Consider the following 17,698-nt stretch of genomic DNA (forward strand, 5'->3'; position numbering starts at 1 on the left):
GGGCTTGGAATACAATCCCTGAATTCTTGGCTGAGCAGGACATCATATGCTTGTAGAAGGAAGGAAAACTATATATACTCTTATGTCTGACAAGTAGCTGCCATTAAGATTAAAGGAAGACTTGTGTTAGTCTTGCTCCACTGATATTTAATAAATTGAGACTTTTCACACATTAACTTACCCAAGCCTTTTGCAAATCTCGTGTCCTAAGTAATATACTTGTTGGTGTTGATTGGTCAGTTGTTATCCTAATTTCCACTAGCTAATTTATTTTACACTCAGTAGCAACACAAACTATGTTAATTTGCTAATTTTGCATTTTGTACTGAACTCAGAATATATTTCTATTTTAAACTCTATTTAGAGACACCTTCTTTGGACCTGGTTTTCTCATTCTTACATAGAATTCCTTTGGCAGTAAATGGGAATTCCATGAGGAGACTGTTTATTGGATCCGGCTCTTAGGTAACCTGGTTTCAGGGCTGCAGATAGACTTGCACAGTCAGTTTTTTATTTTAGGGACAAGGCAATGATATTTCTTCATCATCCTTTACCTGGGGTATTTGATTGACTGAAATTTTCAGTAGTGCCAGTGTTAATTTTTTTTTGCAAAGGACAAAATGAGATCAATAGTGTTTAGATATCCCATTGTAGAAAAAAAAGAAATATTTTGGTAAGGTTTTTTTGTATTCAGAGACTTTAGAACAAATGGGTATATTAATTCTTATTGCTTCAATTTTTTCTATGACTTCCCTTTAGAAGTTGGGAATACAAAATGTTTGGAAAATTGTACTGGAAAGAATACAAGAATAGAGAATACAAGTGTTATAATGTATTAAGACATGAAAATAAAAGTTATTTCTTGCTTTATAAGTTTTTCAAGTTACATAATTTCATCTCATTTTGGGGTTTGGTTTTTTTTTTTTCTTTTTAAGTTTTTTTTTTTTTCTGCCAGGTTCTAAGCTTTTGGGTTCTGGTCATCTCCTCTGCCTAACCTGTTATGGTTATCAATAGAACCATTTACTCTGAAAGGACTTTTTAGGCAATTATGTTAAGCATGTGTTTAAAGATGTTGTTGGTTTAAGATGAAAATGGTCAGCAGCTGTTAGAAAAAAGTCCTTAAGCCTTTATTAGAATGCATAATTAATCTTCAGACTTGATGAGAAGGGAAATATTAATTGGGTTATTTTCTGCCAGGTCTTAAGTGGCTTCATTTTGTCTAAATCAAAGTAATTAAAAGAGTCTAAAAATGTAAAGTTTATGCAGTAGAGAACTGCATCTAGGCAATTCTGGTCTGCCACGTGAATGGATTTCAAGCAGGAAGAGCATTCTCTTTGAAAGCCAAGAAAATATTACTGGTAGGATATTTCTCCTAATCTTTTTGGAATGGAGTGGTTCTTTTCTTACCTTTTGAATGGCAGTTTTTTCAAGTTTCCTACCAGATGCTGTTGTTAATTTTAGAGTCCTGACTGGGTTCAAAGTAGGTCTTGGTACTGATGATAGATCAGGCTGGAAGGACTTCTTGCAATTTGAGTTTGATAGAAAGTAAAATCCTGTCAGCTATGTTTTGTATGTTAGGGCTCTGCATAAATAAGCATAAATCTCGTAAGATTCTTCAATAAAGTAGGTATGCTTCCTTGCAGCTTTAAATGTGTAACCTGGAAGCAAAATTACATTGGTTATGGATTTGAATTTGGAATTAAATGTCAAGCTTCTTTAAAAGTTAAATTATTTGGACTTGAGGTTCTACTATTTTTCCTTCTTTTTTTGATTAAAGTGATGAAGTGAAAATACCTCATAAGGAAAAGATGATTGCTTGGGCCAATCCAGTTAATGCACAGTTAATATAACATTAGAATTAATGTAACACTGTGGATTTAAAGTGGTTTAATTGACTTGTAGATCCCACTCCTCACCTCATCCCTCCTCTGGGGGTATCTAGAAAATCTCAGGCTATCCTTAAGGCAGATCTTCTTCCTCCATAACAGCCTTGTCTCTAAGTCCTTAATGCTAAGCAAAAAGGATTACTTTGGTTGTGCTTGGGAAGTAATTGACTAAAGATAGGAAGTAATGACGGTGTATTAAAACATGTATCATGTCTAAATAGCACTTGTATAAGTCCAAAGGGAAAGAATGGAGATGTGGAATCATTCAAAGCCTATCTAGGGTTTATGGTATCCTGTGCACTGCTTGAAAAGGTTTAAATCTAATGGTTTGGCAAGGTATGAGCATTTTGCAAATAACACTTTGTGGAGTGAGGGTTGGCTTTCTCCCAAAACCAATGGAGGGAAACAAAGCTTACATTTTAGTTTTTATAGTTGGTTAAAAGCAATAAATGTGCAACAATGTTATTGCATTTCAGTGATTTTTACGGTGTTATAATATATTGAAATCCTCTCATAAGGACAGCCAAGAACACTGATATTCCTGTGCCTAAGAATAAGCAGATAAGTGGTGTTGGCCATACTTCTGTGCTAGAGGTAAAAATGAAGTCTGCATTTTGTGTGAAGAATATTGACCAGGGCACAACCAGAGTTTCAAGCCTATCACTAGCCTCAAATTTTCACATTCTTATAAAGGAGCCACACCATCATGCAATCCTTATACATGTTTAGAAATAAGCCTCAAGACTAGAGGTGAATTGAAATACTGACCCAGCTTCAAATCATTGAGTGCTGTCATTGATTTCAGTGAAACCTGTCTTTCATTGCAGGCCTTCTGAAAGGGGAAAAATAATTGATAAGATGAACATAGTGTGAAAAATCCTCTCTTAATTGCTAAATGAGAAAGGAATACAGTGAACTATAGGATCCTGAATACCTGCCTTTGAAATCAAGAGTGCAGAATAGGATGCCACTTCAGGGAATGTTATCCTTTAATTTGGCTTTTAGGGCTCTTAGGGATGTGAGCTGGTCTCTGGCTAAAAATGGACTGTTTTTTCAAAACTGTTGAGTATCTTCCCTTACTGGGATCAGAAAATCACCCTAAACGCCTATCACTGGCTCTTTAATGGGGAGAAGGGCCCCATCCCAGGCTTTTGCCTTTAAATTGAAGTTATGGTGCCTGAGGAGAGCAGCCACATCTTTCAGAAACTACAGAAAAGGTTAGTTGTAAGAGAGAAGAATTACAGGAAATGGGTTGGGTTCCTGTGAGATTGGCAAGGCAGATGGGCACAGTCGGGCAGACCCAACTGTGGGGTGCAGGTGGCTAGGGTAAGGCAGGGAGGACAGATACCCCTCAGCTAGGCAAGGTGCACTCCTGCCAGAGGTGGGCCAAAAGACTTCTGAATTTTGTTTGACTGTCAGTGAGGGTGAGGGATGGGTTGATGGCTTGAAGCAGTCTCAGGTCTTGGGAGGGTGGAGGCAGAAGCTGAGAGTCTGCAGTGCTATGCCATGCCACATGGGGCACCCAGCACCTGGGCCATCTACGCCAGCAAGTAACCAGCATAATGTTCTGTACTATGGGTCTAAAACTGGGCAGACTGAGAACTGCAAAACTTGAAGGCTGTTTCCAAAGAGCTGAGGGTTAATCCTTACTTGGATCACTAACATATAATTAAAGAAGTTTTCAAAATGAAAGGGAGAGATGTGTTATGTCTCCAATTTCTGGGCCCTGGTCCAGCTAAGCAAGAAGTACATGTTTAATTCTGAAGAGTGAATAACTCTGATGCCCAGTTCAGATGGATTTAAGTTATTTGAGCCCTTTGCTAGATTGGGGTCATCTTTTTTTTCTCCTGTCTCTCTCTAATTAGTGCAACTGCTTAGCAAAGATATTTCCTATGTCTTAGTGGTAAGTCGCCATTTTATATTTCCCTTTTAACATTTCCAAACTGATTTCTTTTCAAAGATAACTACCAATTAGCACTAATCTTCCTGTGGACATTGGCAGACTTTCAATACTTTCTGATGCTTATGGACTACATTGAACTTAAGTTAGTTTTAGAACTGCAAGACAAGGGACACAGGGTTGGGGTTTTTTTGTAACATCACAGTTATGTATCTTTAATAATGATTCTTTGGTACTGAAGACATTTCATAGGGTCAGAGAGCTCCAGTTATTTTATTAGAATGAAATGGAGGGTACAGATAAGTCATTAAGTAGCCTGTAAATCCCCACTCTTGTGTGCAGACTTTTTTCCACAGTGATTTATACTAAGCTTAGAATAATCTCTTTAGAACTTTAAGTACAGTAAACAAGACCAAATTTCACATTATAGTAGAGCCTGCAGATTGAACTTAGTAGAATTATGGTAGGACTAAATCGGAGCAGCTCTGTTATGGATTCTCTGGCAGTAAGATATAAGAAGGGAAGGAGCAGGGAGATCAGTGGTTTGGTTTTGATCTCTTGGGACTCCCTGTAAATCAGTAAGGCAATAATCTAAAATGAATGCAGTGACCATGGTAATAGTGGTGTGAGAACATACTTGGATCCATTAACTGCTAATTCTAGTCACTATGGAAGGGCTGAGACTGTAGCTTTTGCTCAAAACACTGTGAAATGCATTGTTGCATTTTCAGTTGTGGTTCATACCCAGCTGGTCCAGCCAACACCATCAGTACTCACTCCTCACTCCTCCATACTTGTCTGCCTACCTGGCTTTCCCTCTGCTTTAAGTATTCGGAGGATTCATGCAATGCTGCAGAGTGGCAACTGTAAAATAAAGATGATGTGCTGGTGGCAGTGGAATTGCTTTCTACTTGTTTATTCCCAAAACATTGCTTCCTGTTAGATTCAAATGAAGAAAAGTCTTGCTCCTAATTAGTTTTTTTTCTCCTTTTGTGTCAAAAAGTCATCACTAATGTATTTTCAGGATTTTGCCCCTTCACAAAGTAAGCTCTAAAAAAAAAATTGTTCTATGATCCCTGTGGCAAAATGGTTAACACCGAGCCCCGTAGCACAGCCCTGATTTAGATGTTCTCTGCAACACACGCAGAAGGACTAAGAAATGTTTTGTTGCTGCTATTTTTTGTTAGATGATCCTAGTGAGAATTAATCTGAGTTTAGCATCCTGTTTATCCTTGTGGCTGGAAAATATAGTATCATGTTTTTCCATCCTGTCCCAGCAATATAGTTGTTCTGGGGAGACAGACATGTAATAAGTACCAAAGATGGTAGGAAAGCTGGATTGGGGGGGGCAGAAAGGAAGACTTTCTTCTGTTACAGCTAATAATTTTATTCTTACTAGTTTAGAAATCCCTTTTGTTTTCTGCATTAGCATAGAAAACCACCAGGGTCTGTGATTTTTTGTGTCAACTGGAGCCAAGCAGGAGCTGTTGGGTGAGCAAGCCCTAACATGTGGGTATGATAGCAATCATGAGCAAGCCTCACTCTTGGTTACCAGGGCAGTAATCCAGTGTAGGGTGTGATCTGTCAGCTCCATAGTTGGACAACTGTGCCCACTTGCAGTGGTCACCTTGTGGCTGCTTCTGGAGTGTGGTTGTCCACCACCGGGCCACGGCTCTGGCTTCTGAACCTCTCTGTCCTGTGGTTCCAGGGGTCTGCTAGACTCATCCTTTGTGTTTATATTCATCTGCCCTTCTGTATGTCTGCCAGATGCAGGGTCCACAGCCCCTCAGTGACTGGTAAGAGGAGACTCGATAGCTTTCTATTATACTTTAGTTTCTGATATTTTAGCGATGTTTTAGGAGACGAAAAGCTAACTCTGTGTGCAGTGTTTCTTTCCCCAGCCAGGAGGAATCAGAAATGTGATTTCCATTTTGCAGGAATGTGCTTTTCGTTTTGCATCTTGGGGGCGGATCAGCAGAGTTCACAGTATCTCCAGATCTCTCTGATACAGCATTTGTGGAGCATTCAACTGTCCATCCCCTTTGTTTGGCATGTGCTGGATGCTAAATGCCTACCTCCACATCAGGCAGTCCCTGAGCTGCCAGCATCTCCTTACATCCACAACAGAAGCTGTGATATCCCAATATGGAGAAGGACTTTTCCTCTCTCTTCTTCTCTACCTGTTCCCCAAGCTGAGTTGCAGGGGCTATCTGAAGCGAAGCTGGTACAAATGCAGTCTTTCTGGAGAGTCTTTGCTTCTGGAGGCACTAATGACTTTGAGGCCTGAGGGCCAGGCCCAAGGTGGGAGGACTTTGTGGCTATGTTCCAGGTTAGCATCCCTCCGAAAGCACTTGGTCTAGAAAGAAATATCCTAAGAGGGGAGAGACTACAAGACTCTTCCATTCCTCTCATGCTATTCAGAGGAGACTTGTGTAAACAAATTGGTTCTTGGAAGCAGCATGGTTGCACTGTCCCTCTCTGGTTTTGTTTTTTCCCAAGGAAGTTGAATAATTGTTAAACAAAACATCCTCATTGAATCAGAATGAGATTAAACTAGCCTGGTTCATTCTGACTACATTATATTTGTTAGCTGTTTTTTCATTTTGGTTGTGTGCAGTGTGTTTTGCTAGCATTATTTTCATTTGGGGAAAGGGTAAGCAGGAGGGAAAATGAACTATCACTGCAAATATTTGGAAAGAAGGAAAACAGGCTGTGTGAGAGGGGAAAATATTTGAGCTATGTGCTTTTGAATGTTGCCATAATATCTGGCTGTATTTTGCCTTACAAACCACGACACAAGAGACACCTGTTAGGATCCTCCTCACTAGTAAATAAAAGGTTTCCTGCTTCCCTACAGGCTACCTTATTTTCTCCCAGCAGTTCATAAAGCTGTGGCATGTCAAAAAAGCCCTTGATGTATTGACTTGATTTTCCATTAAAAATTAATTGCTTCCTGTTTGATGAATGGTGATAAATAATGACCTTTGAAGTGTGCTGTGGTCTCAAGTATACTTAAAGCTCTTAGTCTTTGGTTGAATTGACTGTATGGGTATCTGCAGATCATGGCTTCACAGAGCTGACACAGGGAAGAAAGCTTTCTCTTGTAAAGCATCACAGAGAAGCTGACAGTCTAGCTGCTAACTCTTAACCTTAAGTTTGAGTGACTTTAGCTAAAGAGGTTGTGTATACAAAACCACCATTGTTGTCCTAGTCGAGTTAGTGTCACATCAGGATCTGGCGTCTGTTTATTTCCTTCCATCCTAGAAAATCTGAATTCAGTGTGTATTAAAAAAAACAACAAAACAAAGCCAAAAATCTTGTGCCTAGTGTGGACATTATTCTATGGGGAAATTAAAACACTGTCCAACCAATTTCCTTCAGTTAATTGGGGGAGCACGCATGGGTGACTTGAACATGCAACTGAAAAAATGGTGTGTAACATTTGGACATGCCCTTCTGTCCCCACCCTGCTTAAAAGAACAGGCTTGTTGTTTCCTATTACTGTCAACTGCAGCAAAATTACAAATTCGGTTATGTCCTTTTCTTATATTTGGTATGTTGCAAATTGTCTCATGTCTTAGTCCAACCTGTCCAGCAAATTCTGTCTATGACCACGCCTGTTCTGGTTGTCCTAAAATGGACTTAAGTCTCAGCTGTTCCACATCATTCATTGCTATCAGCTCCTGCAGCTCCTGTCACTTGTATTCTCTTCTGTGTATTTACTTTACTGATTTTTTTATTTCAGATTGAATTTGAACTAATACTTCTGTTGAATTTATCTCTTTGTACTCCTCAGTCTCCCTGGTTTTTAATGTTATTTTTCAAACACTGCAAAGCACTTTAGAAAACATTAATTAGAGTCCATGCAAAATAAATTTATTTCTTTTATTAACTGGGCAATGTGGTCAACAGGCAAAAAACTTTACTTTGTTAACCAGTTTTGCATTTCTCAGTTCTGTTTTCTCTGGCTCTTTTTCTAGTGTCACTGAAAGCTCTGCATGTGGATGAAGCAGAGAACGCAAATGGGGAGTGTGGTGTATCACTAAGGAAACAATTGTCTGTAAGTGTCGTAATGGTAATGTCTTCCCTACCCCACTCCTCTTAATTTCTTGTTTCTCTGGATGGCATTCAAGAAAGTCAAACCTCTTCTGTCTGAAAGCAAAGCAGCATCTTTTATGTAGAGAAACTGCATGGTGGATCTCTATGCAATTTGCAGTCAGACTGCTGCATTGTATACATGTGAGGGTGGAGGATAGACAGAGGAAAATCTGCATGTAGCACATCAAATTATTATTTAAACAGTTCTGGCAGAATCTGTGAAGGAAAGTAAGATAAATCGGGGTGAAGGCAAAAACAATTGTGTAAGGTAGTTTATACAAAGCAGTTGCCGTTATAAATAAAGCAAAAAGGCATCCTTTGGAAACCCTCCAATTCATTTTTACCAGTTCTGCTTTAAATAACTGACAATTTCATAGTACTTCATGTTCTCACTCATTGCTCTTCCTTTGCTATAGGAATCTCCACAAGTACTCTTGGCTTCTTGGTTTGGATCATAAATCTAGATCTTTGTTTCTTGCTCTTGTTTGTTTGGTTTTGTTTTGCATCCCACATCCTAGGACCTAATCACTAAGTCTACATTCTTTGTACAGATCTCTTGGCACCCAAGTCTTGCTTCTAGCCAGAACCCTCCCAGCTAAACCTTGGTCATTAATGTACTGTTCTACTGAACATCTTTGTTCCCAGAAAGAAATAGTTGCCTAAGCCAGAAGCACAGGATAAGACTGCACTCTGACCGGTGTCCATCCACATGGGCAGAGAAGGTAGATTACATGACTTTAGTACACCCAAGGTTTTTGTTTATCACTGACCTGCACACAAGAGCACAGGTGTCCCTGTGTGCCCTGGCATTGCTCCATGATGGAGTGTGGTCAGGAGCAGCCCGAAGCAGTCTCCTTTTCTGATGGTGACTTCTGAGCCTATGAGAAATGGACCGTCAGCTCAACAGATAATGATAGTTGAGGCAACAGTCTGTTCCTAGCTGGCACTGGTCTGAGGACCTTTCTTCCTTACAGCACTCTGATAATATGAAGGAAGGGAGACCAGGGATGTTGTCTTGAAAGCCTTTGGGGATATTATGCTGATGACATGTCATCTTCATAAATCACAAGAAACTGTGAAGAACATCTACATTTTAAGGAAAAGTTAGACTGCTAAGGGATTCTGAACAGACTATAAGAAAACATTGGCACCAACTTTTCATTCAGTTTAGGAGCACACATTATTAATACAGGCTTCAAAATCTTGGGCAAAATATTCAAGAAAATTATTCTTCCTGTCAGGAATCGTTACAGAAATGCTGTCTCTGATGGCCTAAATTCACTTGGCCAGAGAGAATGCTGCCAATTGCTGTATTTAGCATCAGTGCAACATAAAAGTCCTGCTGTCCCAGGCATCTGTCAATACCAGATGAATTGTTTGGTTAAGTATAGAGAACAGAATACAGGTGAGGTTCTGTTCCCATTGCAGTCACTAATGAAATGCTTGCTGATCTCCAAGGGCAGTGTAATTATTATCTGGGGAAATGTTTAAACCCGTGGCATCTTGAAATATTAATTAGTATCTTGACATGCCTGATTGTTTTGCACATACCTTGCTTTTCCTTTCTGCTTGCATTGGGATAATGGTCTGATTATTTAAGTCTGAGGAATGGCATGGATATTATCACTGTTTTAATTCTAGGATAAATATTAGCCAATCATAATTTAAAAACATTTATCTCCTAAACCAAAGGGTAGGTGATGGTTTATGTACTCAAGCAATGAGATATATTTCCCCTGTAATTGGATAAAAACAGGGAGTGGTGTTTCTCTTGATATAGTGAAATGCTGGCCAAATAATTAGCAGATTTGTAGTTAATTTGCAAATTAAATTAATTTCTATTTGAAAAAGGTATGTTAACTTCAGTAGAATCAGAGTTAGCAATTCCTAAAAGAATGGATACTCATCTCTCTTGTTTGTTTAGAAAATATCAACTAGTGAAGTTATTCTACAGTTAAAAACTTAACCAGAGGATCATATCTCAGAAGGACAAATCCGTAATGGGATTTGTTAATTTAGGTACCAATTCCTCTTGAAATCTTCTTTATTATTTAATTTTGGGAAAATTAAGCACTGAGTACTTTTAGGATGCTTTAAAACTCTCTTTCAGTATCCATCAGGTGCCTTAAGCATTGCCTTTCAGCATCTACCAGGTAATAACGTTTCACGGAAATGGGTGTCTGAACTAAGCACTGAATTCTTCATTCAAAATCAGGCCTCTGGATAGACAAGCTGCTGACCATCCATTTCCAAGGACATGGATTGGATCCTACTTGCCTTCAAACATGGGGTTGCCAAAAAACACTAAGTAGAAACAGGCCCAAACTGAAAGTGGATTGGGCCCAGGTTTGTCTCTCCTTGAACTGACTGAGGACATTATGTGATAGTACCGAGAGACGAAGGAAAAGTTACAGTGAGGAGAAATGAAGGCTCTGTTGACACATGGAAGATGTGTAATTTTAATTGGCTAAAACAAAGCTTATCCATGGGGAACATATTCAGTGTGGCCTTTGGGACTTTGCTTTTTTTCCTCCTTCTTGCCTACGCCGTAGTACTGGTCAGCCTTGGTGCCTCTAGTGTGAGAGTAGCTGTGGGTGACTTGAGGCTGTCCCCAGCGGAGCAGCTGTTGAGCTGGAAGAGGAGGGCTGCTGCCTGCCTTTCAAGGGCCATCTCCCTCACTGTGAAGCACCACTGACTGCAATATGCTTGCAGCTCTGTAACGGTCCTGGTGGTGACAGCCTGATATGATGGAGAGCAATGACAGCCAGAAGGTGATGGGAATAGCTCTTGCCTGTTGTGAAAGGAAATGCTAAAAGCCAAAGAGCAGCACTGCCTAGGAGGTCTCCCCTGTGAAAAGTAACTTGAGGTCCACCTCCACTCAGAAACTGAAGTAATGTAATATTAAAGAATGTGCCGTGCCAGCTGGAAATGCAGCTGTAGCACCGCTGAGTGTGAGTGCTCCAGGATGAGCTGGAAACCTCCATTACCCTGGCTCATGGGTACCACAGCCAAGTGAATTCAGCTTTGCCATGGTCAGATCTAAGAGCAGAACAGCTGGGGTTTTCAAACACAATATATTGTTCTGGGGCTGTTTGGTTTTGGCCATGTAACCAGTACATCAAGCGATGTCCATAAATAGCTCAATCTTGCTTCTGCTAGCATAAATCTGTTATTGACTGCAGTAGGATTTGGGCTGCAAAGTACTTGGTGTATGTCAACATATTTCTATGGGATGTTTGGTATTTCTGTTACCCTTCAGGTAAGAAAGTAATTTAATTGAGAATGCTGTGGTTACGGCAGCCTGAAATACCTGTGTTCAAGAGCACACTTCAGAGCTGGACTGAGAGAAATGAATGACTGTGCCCCATTTTTTAAGCAGCTAGTCCTGTCTCCTAGCCAACACAAACACATTTCATAAAACATATGTGGATTGTGAGAAGCTGGTAGAAAACTAGTTCAGGAGTTTCCATTCTTGCAACTTGTTTGTCTTCCATTCTTCTGTTATTTTCATGACTAAACAAAATGGTCTGGATGCCTTAGTTTCTACTCAATGAAACTTCAATACTCTGCAGGAATTCAGTAAACCAGAAACATGGCTTGGTGCTGAGAAGTTGCTTCCATTTTGAGAATGTGTTTCTAGAGAAGTAGGGTGTGAGTAGAAGTGGGTAGTGAAAGAAATGGCACCAACCGTTGCAGTCTTGATTTCTGAAGGCATTTCCTGAGTTATTTTAAAGGTTTTGCGTATGGTTACTGAAACCTTAACTCTTGAATACAAACTGTCTTTTGAAATGAAAGCTATTAAGCCTGGTCCTCTTCATCGCCTAATTTCAGTCACTTGAAGTGCTTACACAGCTTTGGTGTTCTGACCTGACTTTGCTCCCTGAGATTAACACACATCAACTTCTTCCATGAAAACAGAATAGAAAAAAGCTTTACCTGCTCTTATCTTTCATGTCATGTCATCTTCTATTTGCTTTGGTTTGCTCATGTATATGTGTATATATTTTATACTCTATACTTTTTTTTTCTATTTTGTGATTTTCATTGAGAGAGTTTACATCTGATTTTCTAGGCTGGACTAAAGAGTGACTTTTCCCCCTATGGACAAAAATCAAATGGGTTTTATACTAAAACAGAAGTTGCATTTACGTGTTGGCAAAGTATGGCATATAAAGTACATCATATAGGATGTTTACTCAATGGTTTCCAAAGTACGAGTAATAAATATTGTAGACATTAACAATTACCTTCCAGAAATTGATCATAAACTGAGTCAAAAAAGTATGTAAGTAAAACAGACCCTAAGGTAGCCATTGTTTACATGCTAGCAATTTACACTGACTTCTGTGCTTCCACTTCTTTCTCTATGCAGTCACTCGTTACCACAGAAACTGCAACAACACATGGCACTGGGAGAGATAAAGCTCCTTCATTAAGACAGACAATCACTAGCATAAAATTTCTCTTTGAAGGGTGTAAAAAGCTCGTATGCCACAGCCTCATTGCAAATAACATAAATTCAGCCTTTTGTAGGGAAATGCTTTTAGTTATGCCCATTTGAACACCTTGGACAATGCAGGTTTTACTGAAAGCTTGTATTTGTGCTGCTGTTGGATTGGAAACAGCCCCACAATGTAGAGCTTGAATGGAGCATGGAAAAATTGGGACAGAGTTAGCCACCACCTCCAGATATTGCCTTATGAATTAAGGGGAACATGTTTTGATTTTTTTTTTTTCACAGGAGCTAAATAAATATGCATTCAGAAGCTCTTGTGCAGGTCACTCCTGAACAGACAGTTTGAAACTATCTGGACTCAGTTTCCAAGAGAGGTGAGGAGGTGAAAAGGACCTAATTTGCCTTTATCTTTTTCCATAAGGCGGAACAAGAAGTTGGCTACAGACTGAAAACCCATTGGATTTGAGGGAATTTGTGGGTGTGGAGGTTGTAGTCAGGTTGTGTCTCCATGGCAATACAAGTGTGGACAGGGACTCTTCTGCCATTGCTTTCCCTAGAACCAGCTGTGCTTAAGGAATAGGGAAAAGTGGGCATGAATTATTAACATGGCATGCTCAAGGCCCTTAGGAAAGGAACAGACCTTCCTGCTCCCTAAACTCAGCACAGGCCCCTTTTCCTTTACATGAAACCCTGCCTTTAGGCTTTGACTGGAGGCTCATCAAGAATGGACTTTTTATGGCATTCCCTGTGGGTTCCAGTCTGTCCTTCTGGGATCTCTGAGCAGGAGTGCCATGAAGAAATAAGGGGCAAAGGCTTTCCCAAGCTTTAGTTATGGGTATTAATATGCAGGAACCACTCTCCACAGGAGCATCTCTCTATTTCCATCTGTGCTTTTGGTACTTGCTGGCTTCCCTCATCTATTTGTAGCAAATGATGGACACCAAATTTGCCTTAAAGGGTCTGTCTGATTCCCACTCACATGATATGGAGGACAGAGTTATGACACCGAGCATTAGCAGTGTTGGTGAGTGTACCTGCTTGTTGTCAGACAGCACTAGCTTTGCCGCTGAGGCATTAGAGATCACAGTTAAAATACAGGTAGCTTGAAGAAGCCAGTATTATTTTTGGTTACCATAAGGTAGTGGAAAAGCAGATTCTCACTGTCAAGAGGGAGAAATGGTAATTCTCTCTGTAATCTCACTGTTAAGTATCCTGTGAAATGCTGATGCTCTTTGCTTTGAGAAATGGGTTTGAGGTAGCTCAACTTCTTTTTAGGAAAATGATTTAGTAGATTGTATAAACCACGCTTTGGCATGATAAACTTGCATGGAAACCAACAAATTTAGGCAGGGCTCTACTCCTGAGCTGCCCTAGACCTCTGTCTGATATTGTTGCATAGCTTTAAATGAAGACATTGCCATCAATCAGCCTGTCACCTACCTCGCTACTCACTTGTATTAAATGATTTTACTATCAACTAAGATGGAGCACACCAGTGAGTGGCATATTATAAGTGTCTAGAGAGATTAGATACTGAAATTAGATGGATACCATCCAGGCTGCTGCGTTGGATCTCTGAGCTCCCAGTGTTGTGGTTGCCAATGTGTCCTGCTTCAGTCAGATAAAACCTAAAGCTGCACTTCCTCGCAGAGGGTGCAAACTAGAGGTGTGTAAAGTCAGTCTCCTGAGAAAGTCACAATAACTGTGCGCGCTATATAAGCAATGTGGCATCCAATTCTTCTCTAGAAATAGTGTAGCACATTACAGTATATGCCTGAATTCATCAGATGCCTTAGAAAGCTCTAACCCCTTCTGTTTTCAGTTTCTTAAACCAGTAGCTTCTCAATCTGTTTTTCCTTGGGGTGGTCCTTGACAAAAAATGATTTAAAAAAAATAACTGAAGTATCAGAAAAAACTGGTCAGTTGAGAGATCTGAAAGCTGATGAGACCCTAGATGACAGCCATCCTTGGGGAAAGTATCCTTCTCCCTGGGAAAATTCCTTTTAATATGTTGGAGTAGCATGGGATTTAAAATTGGATGCATGGGCATTAATGTACTGCCTTCGTTTCTGTCGTCTTATGATACAAAAACATTCTGCTGAGAAAAAGATACAGTATATAGGCAATAAAAGAAAATACAGCTACAAATATTGAGAAATAGCATTTAAATGCTTGTTTCCACTGGTGTTATCCTCTTCTTACAGAGGGGCACAAACTTAGGAATATGCAAAGGGAAAACTGGGCTGATTGGTGGACTCTTGATATAGGAGGCCAAAAGCCTTACTGCAAATGGCTGTCTGAGGAGTATGTTAGACATCTATTTTTATGAATGCTTTAGAAATATTCAGAAATGTGTAGGCGTTAATTATTTATGTCACACCTATAGAAATAAATAAACAGTCTGCGATAGGTTCACCTTTTCAGGGCTCAAGAAGAGTAAGAAAACTTATTAAAAATCCTAGTAACTTTTCTAAATTTAAAAATGTCATGACTTAAGGTCTCAGAGGATAATGCTGGGAGAGGGCCTCTGATCTATTTTCTGTAGAAAGATGTCTTTTCTAGTCTCCAGCTAGGCTCCATGCTTGTAAAAAAGGTTTAAATATAGGTATGGATGTATGTATCTATATAAATTAAGGTACTATTGTTCATATTAATTACCACTGAAAACAGTCTCAGTCTCCCTAGTTAAATGAGCTAGCACAGTATAGCCTTGTTCTTTACTGGGGCCTCTGAGTGTTCCTCCAAGAAAACACTGAATAACATTCAGGGAGATAAAGTAATAAATGCTGTAGTATGCTTTTTTAAAAATAATTTGGGGTGTTTTTGTGGGAATCTTGTGTGAATTTTTCATGTAGAAAAGTTATTTTTGGAAATCTCTATATCTATCTATTTCTGAGCAGCAGCATTTGGCAGTCTTGAAACAGAATTTAGATTTATGCTCATGGTGCCCTTAATTCATATGTTATCTTAAAATCATTCCCTGTAATTTGTGTTACAAAATATTGGGAAAATAAAATTCTCCTTTCTTTGTATTCTCTTTTATTTGGGTGGAAAGTGGAAATAGTTGCAAAATAAAAATTTCAGCCCCGACAAGATCACAGATAAGAATTTCAGCTCAGCTATACCAGCAAGTACACGGTGGCAGGGGTTAACTATCAAACAAAAGACAACTACTCAAGAACTCCAGAAGAGCTGAGCAGTGCTTTATTTAACAGAGACCTACCTCAGGAGTTTAAGGTAGTCAGAAAGTCATTGCTGAGACTTCTGTTTATCAAGGAGTCTGAACTTTAAAGCTGCATGTATGACGCTGATGTCAACTGATTCACTGAAGTATTGCTATAAGCAGAAATGGGAATGTGAAGGGATAAATTCCACACATGTGGGATTTAAAATGGGACCCTTAGGCAATCCCATGCACAGGCTGCTGGATGCAGGTGAAGGAGTTCTGGTACTAGTTAGTATACTTTGTTATAGGGTCGGAGATGTCTGACTATGATGGAAGTTCTGCTGAGTGCCCCTGAGGTTCAGAGTAGAAGTAAGAATTTCAGTTTATTGTTGATAGTTTTAAACTGAGCACCTTGCAAGCCAGTATGGCCAATTCACTAAGGGTAGCATCTGTAGAGGATGGCAAGGAGGAAGGTGGGAAGGGCAGCTGCTATGTTGCTGCCAAGGAGAGGAGTGAAATGTTTCTGCGCTCCCCTCCCCTCTTGGGGGATTCCTCTCTCATTTGTGTCCTCAAGCGTGACCAGCTCTGTTGACTAACATGGTGCAGCTTTTATTTTCATCGCAATAGCAAAATATCCCCTCTCTTTCCTCTCAAAAGATGGGTCTGGCTCACCTTGCCTGGTCTCTTTCTCTTGGAGGCTTCATTGGGCAGCAGCTCTTGGTCTCCTCCCTGAGCGTGGTCAGGAGGGGATGAGGACAAGCCTACGTTCCTGCCTGCATCTTGGTGGCACTCGGCAAGTCTAGTAAGGCATTTGTTTGTTTTCTAGAGAACAAAGATCGGTATTCAGGGAAGAAAACCAAGATGATGTGACAGATGCCAATCTGCCTGGAAAATATTGAGCCTTTGCTACCATTCTCAGGTAGAAAAAATACTAGGTTTTAGAGCAGCATCCATTGGAACTAGGCACAACACAGGTACTTCTAGATTTAGCATTACTGCTTTTGACCTGTTTAGACCTATTTACAATGGTGAGTCTGGTGAAATCTGTGGGGGTTTTGTTGGGATTTTTTGTTTGTTTGTTTTTTAAAGCAGTAGGAGGCAGGATTCCTTTCTCATTTCTGTTAATGATTTCTTTTGAATAGCTCGAGAAAAAAGTGGGATCTTTCTGTGCCTCAGTTTGCACATTTTGTGAGAAAATTGGAAGAACACTTGCATATGTCAGTAGAGGTACTGAAAGGATTAAGTCATTTTGTGAAGTATTATGAATTTCCAGAAAAAGAGATGTTGTGGACAAGCAAAATAGTATCCTTTTTGCATAAATACTAAATGTAGAAGTTGAACAGTGATACCTAAGATAATCTAAAACTCAAACATTTACAAATCCTCCTCTTTTTTGGCTATTCTTATAGGTCCTATTTCTGAAGATGTTCACTGTCAGCAACTTGTAGGCAAATCACTGGAATTTAGGGATGCTCAGCCCTGATGCCAACTATTTTTATCACAATTTGGAGTATTTTCTTTGAGCTCCACGTCAAGGCCAAGTTCTCAACTCGAGTAAGTGCAGGTAGCTCTGTTCAGCTGAACATCTCTATGCTTATTTGTATTAGCTAAAGGTCATGCCCATATCCTGACATACAAATGTCTCATTTTGCAGTGTAAAAGCTATTGCTTTCTGTTTTCCCAGTAGTAAAGATACTGCAGAAGAAATAGGCTTCAAAATCCTGCTGGTCATCTGTAAGATGGTTTAGAGTTCATCCTGCTCTGCTAATATATGGCATTTGTCCTGCAAGGTCTGGTGAGGGAAATACTAACAGGAGTAAACTGACACAACCTCATCGTTGCCAACATCAGCAGAGGCGACTGGATGCTATTTTAGGGCTTACCTGGTATTATTTCAGAATAAAATCCTTGCTTTAGGGTTTTAACTCCTGCTGACTGTCTGAAATGCAGCTGCTGTGCTGCTGAACTACCTGAAAAATCCTATCATATGGATAATTTTAGGCTGTCAGCAGTAAAAACAATACCAGGCAAGGAGACTACAAAGAATGGGTTAAATCAGAGTTCCTACCTCTTCAGTATTCCTGGATAATAATCCACCTACAGTGACTCTACACTGTGGGTAGAAAATGCCTACCTCTTTTTAAACATAATTTATGCACTCCTTTGCCTTTTGAAAAGGATAGACACCAGCC

The 17,698-nt window shown here is 39.8% G+C and overlaps 1 protein-coding gene across 5 annotated transcripts in view; it reads right to left on the bottom strand.

Moving 5' to 3' along the window:
* The window catches only part of KCNC1 (potassium voltage-gated channel subfamily C member 1), a 129,954-nt gene that overhangs the window by 91,049 nt on the left and 21,207 nt on the right, over positions 1-17,698 (bottom strand). The gene's annotated exons all lie outside the window — the stretch shown is intronic.

Source organism: Haliaeetus albicilla, chromosome 16 (assembly GCF_947461875.1).
Source record: "Haliaeetus albicilla chromosome 16, bHalAlb1.1, whole genome shotgun sequence".
NCBI lineage: Eukaryota > Metazoa > Chordata > Aves > Accipitriformes > Accipitridae > Haliaeetus > Haliaeetus albicilla.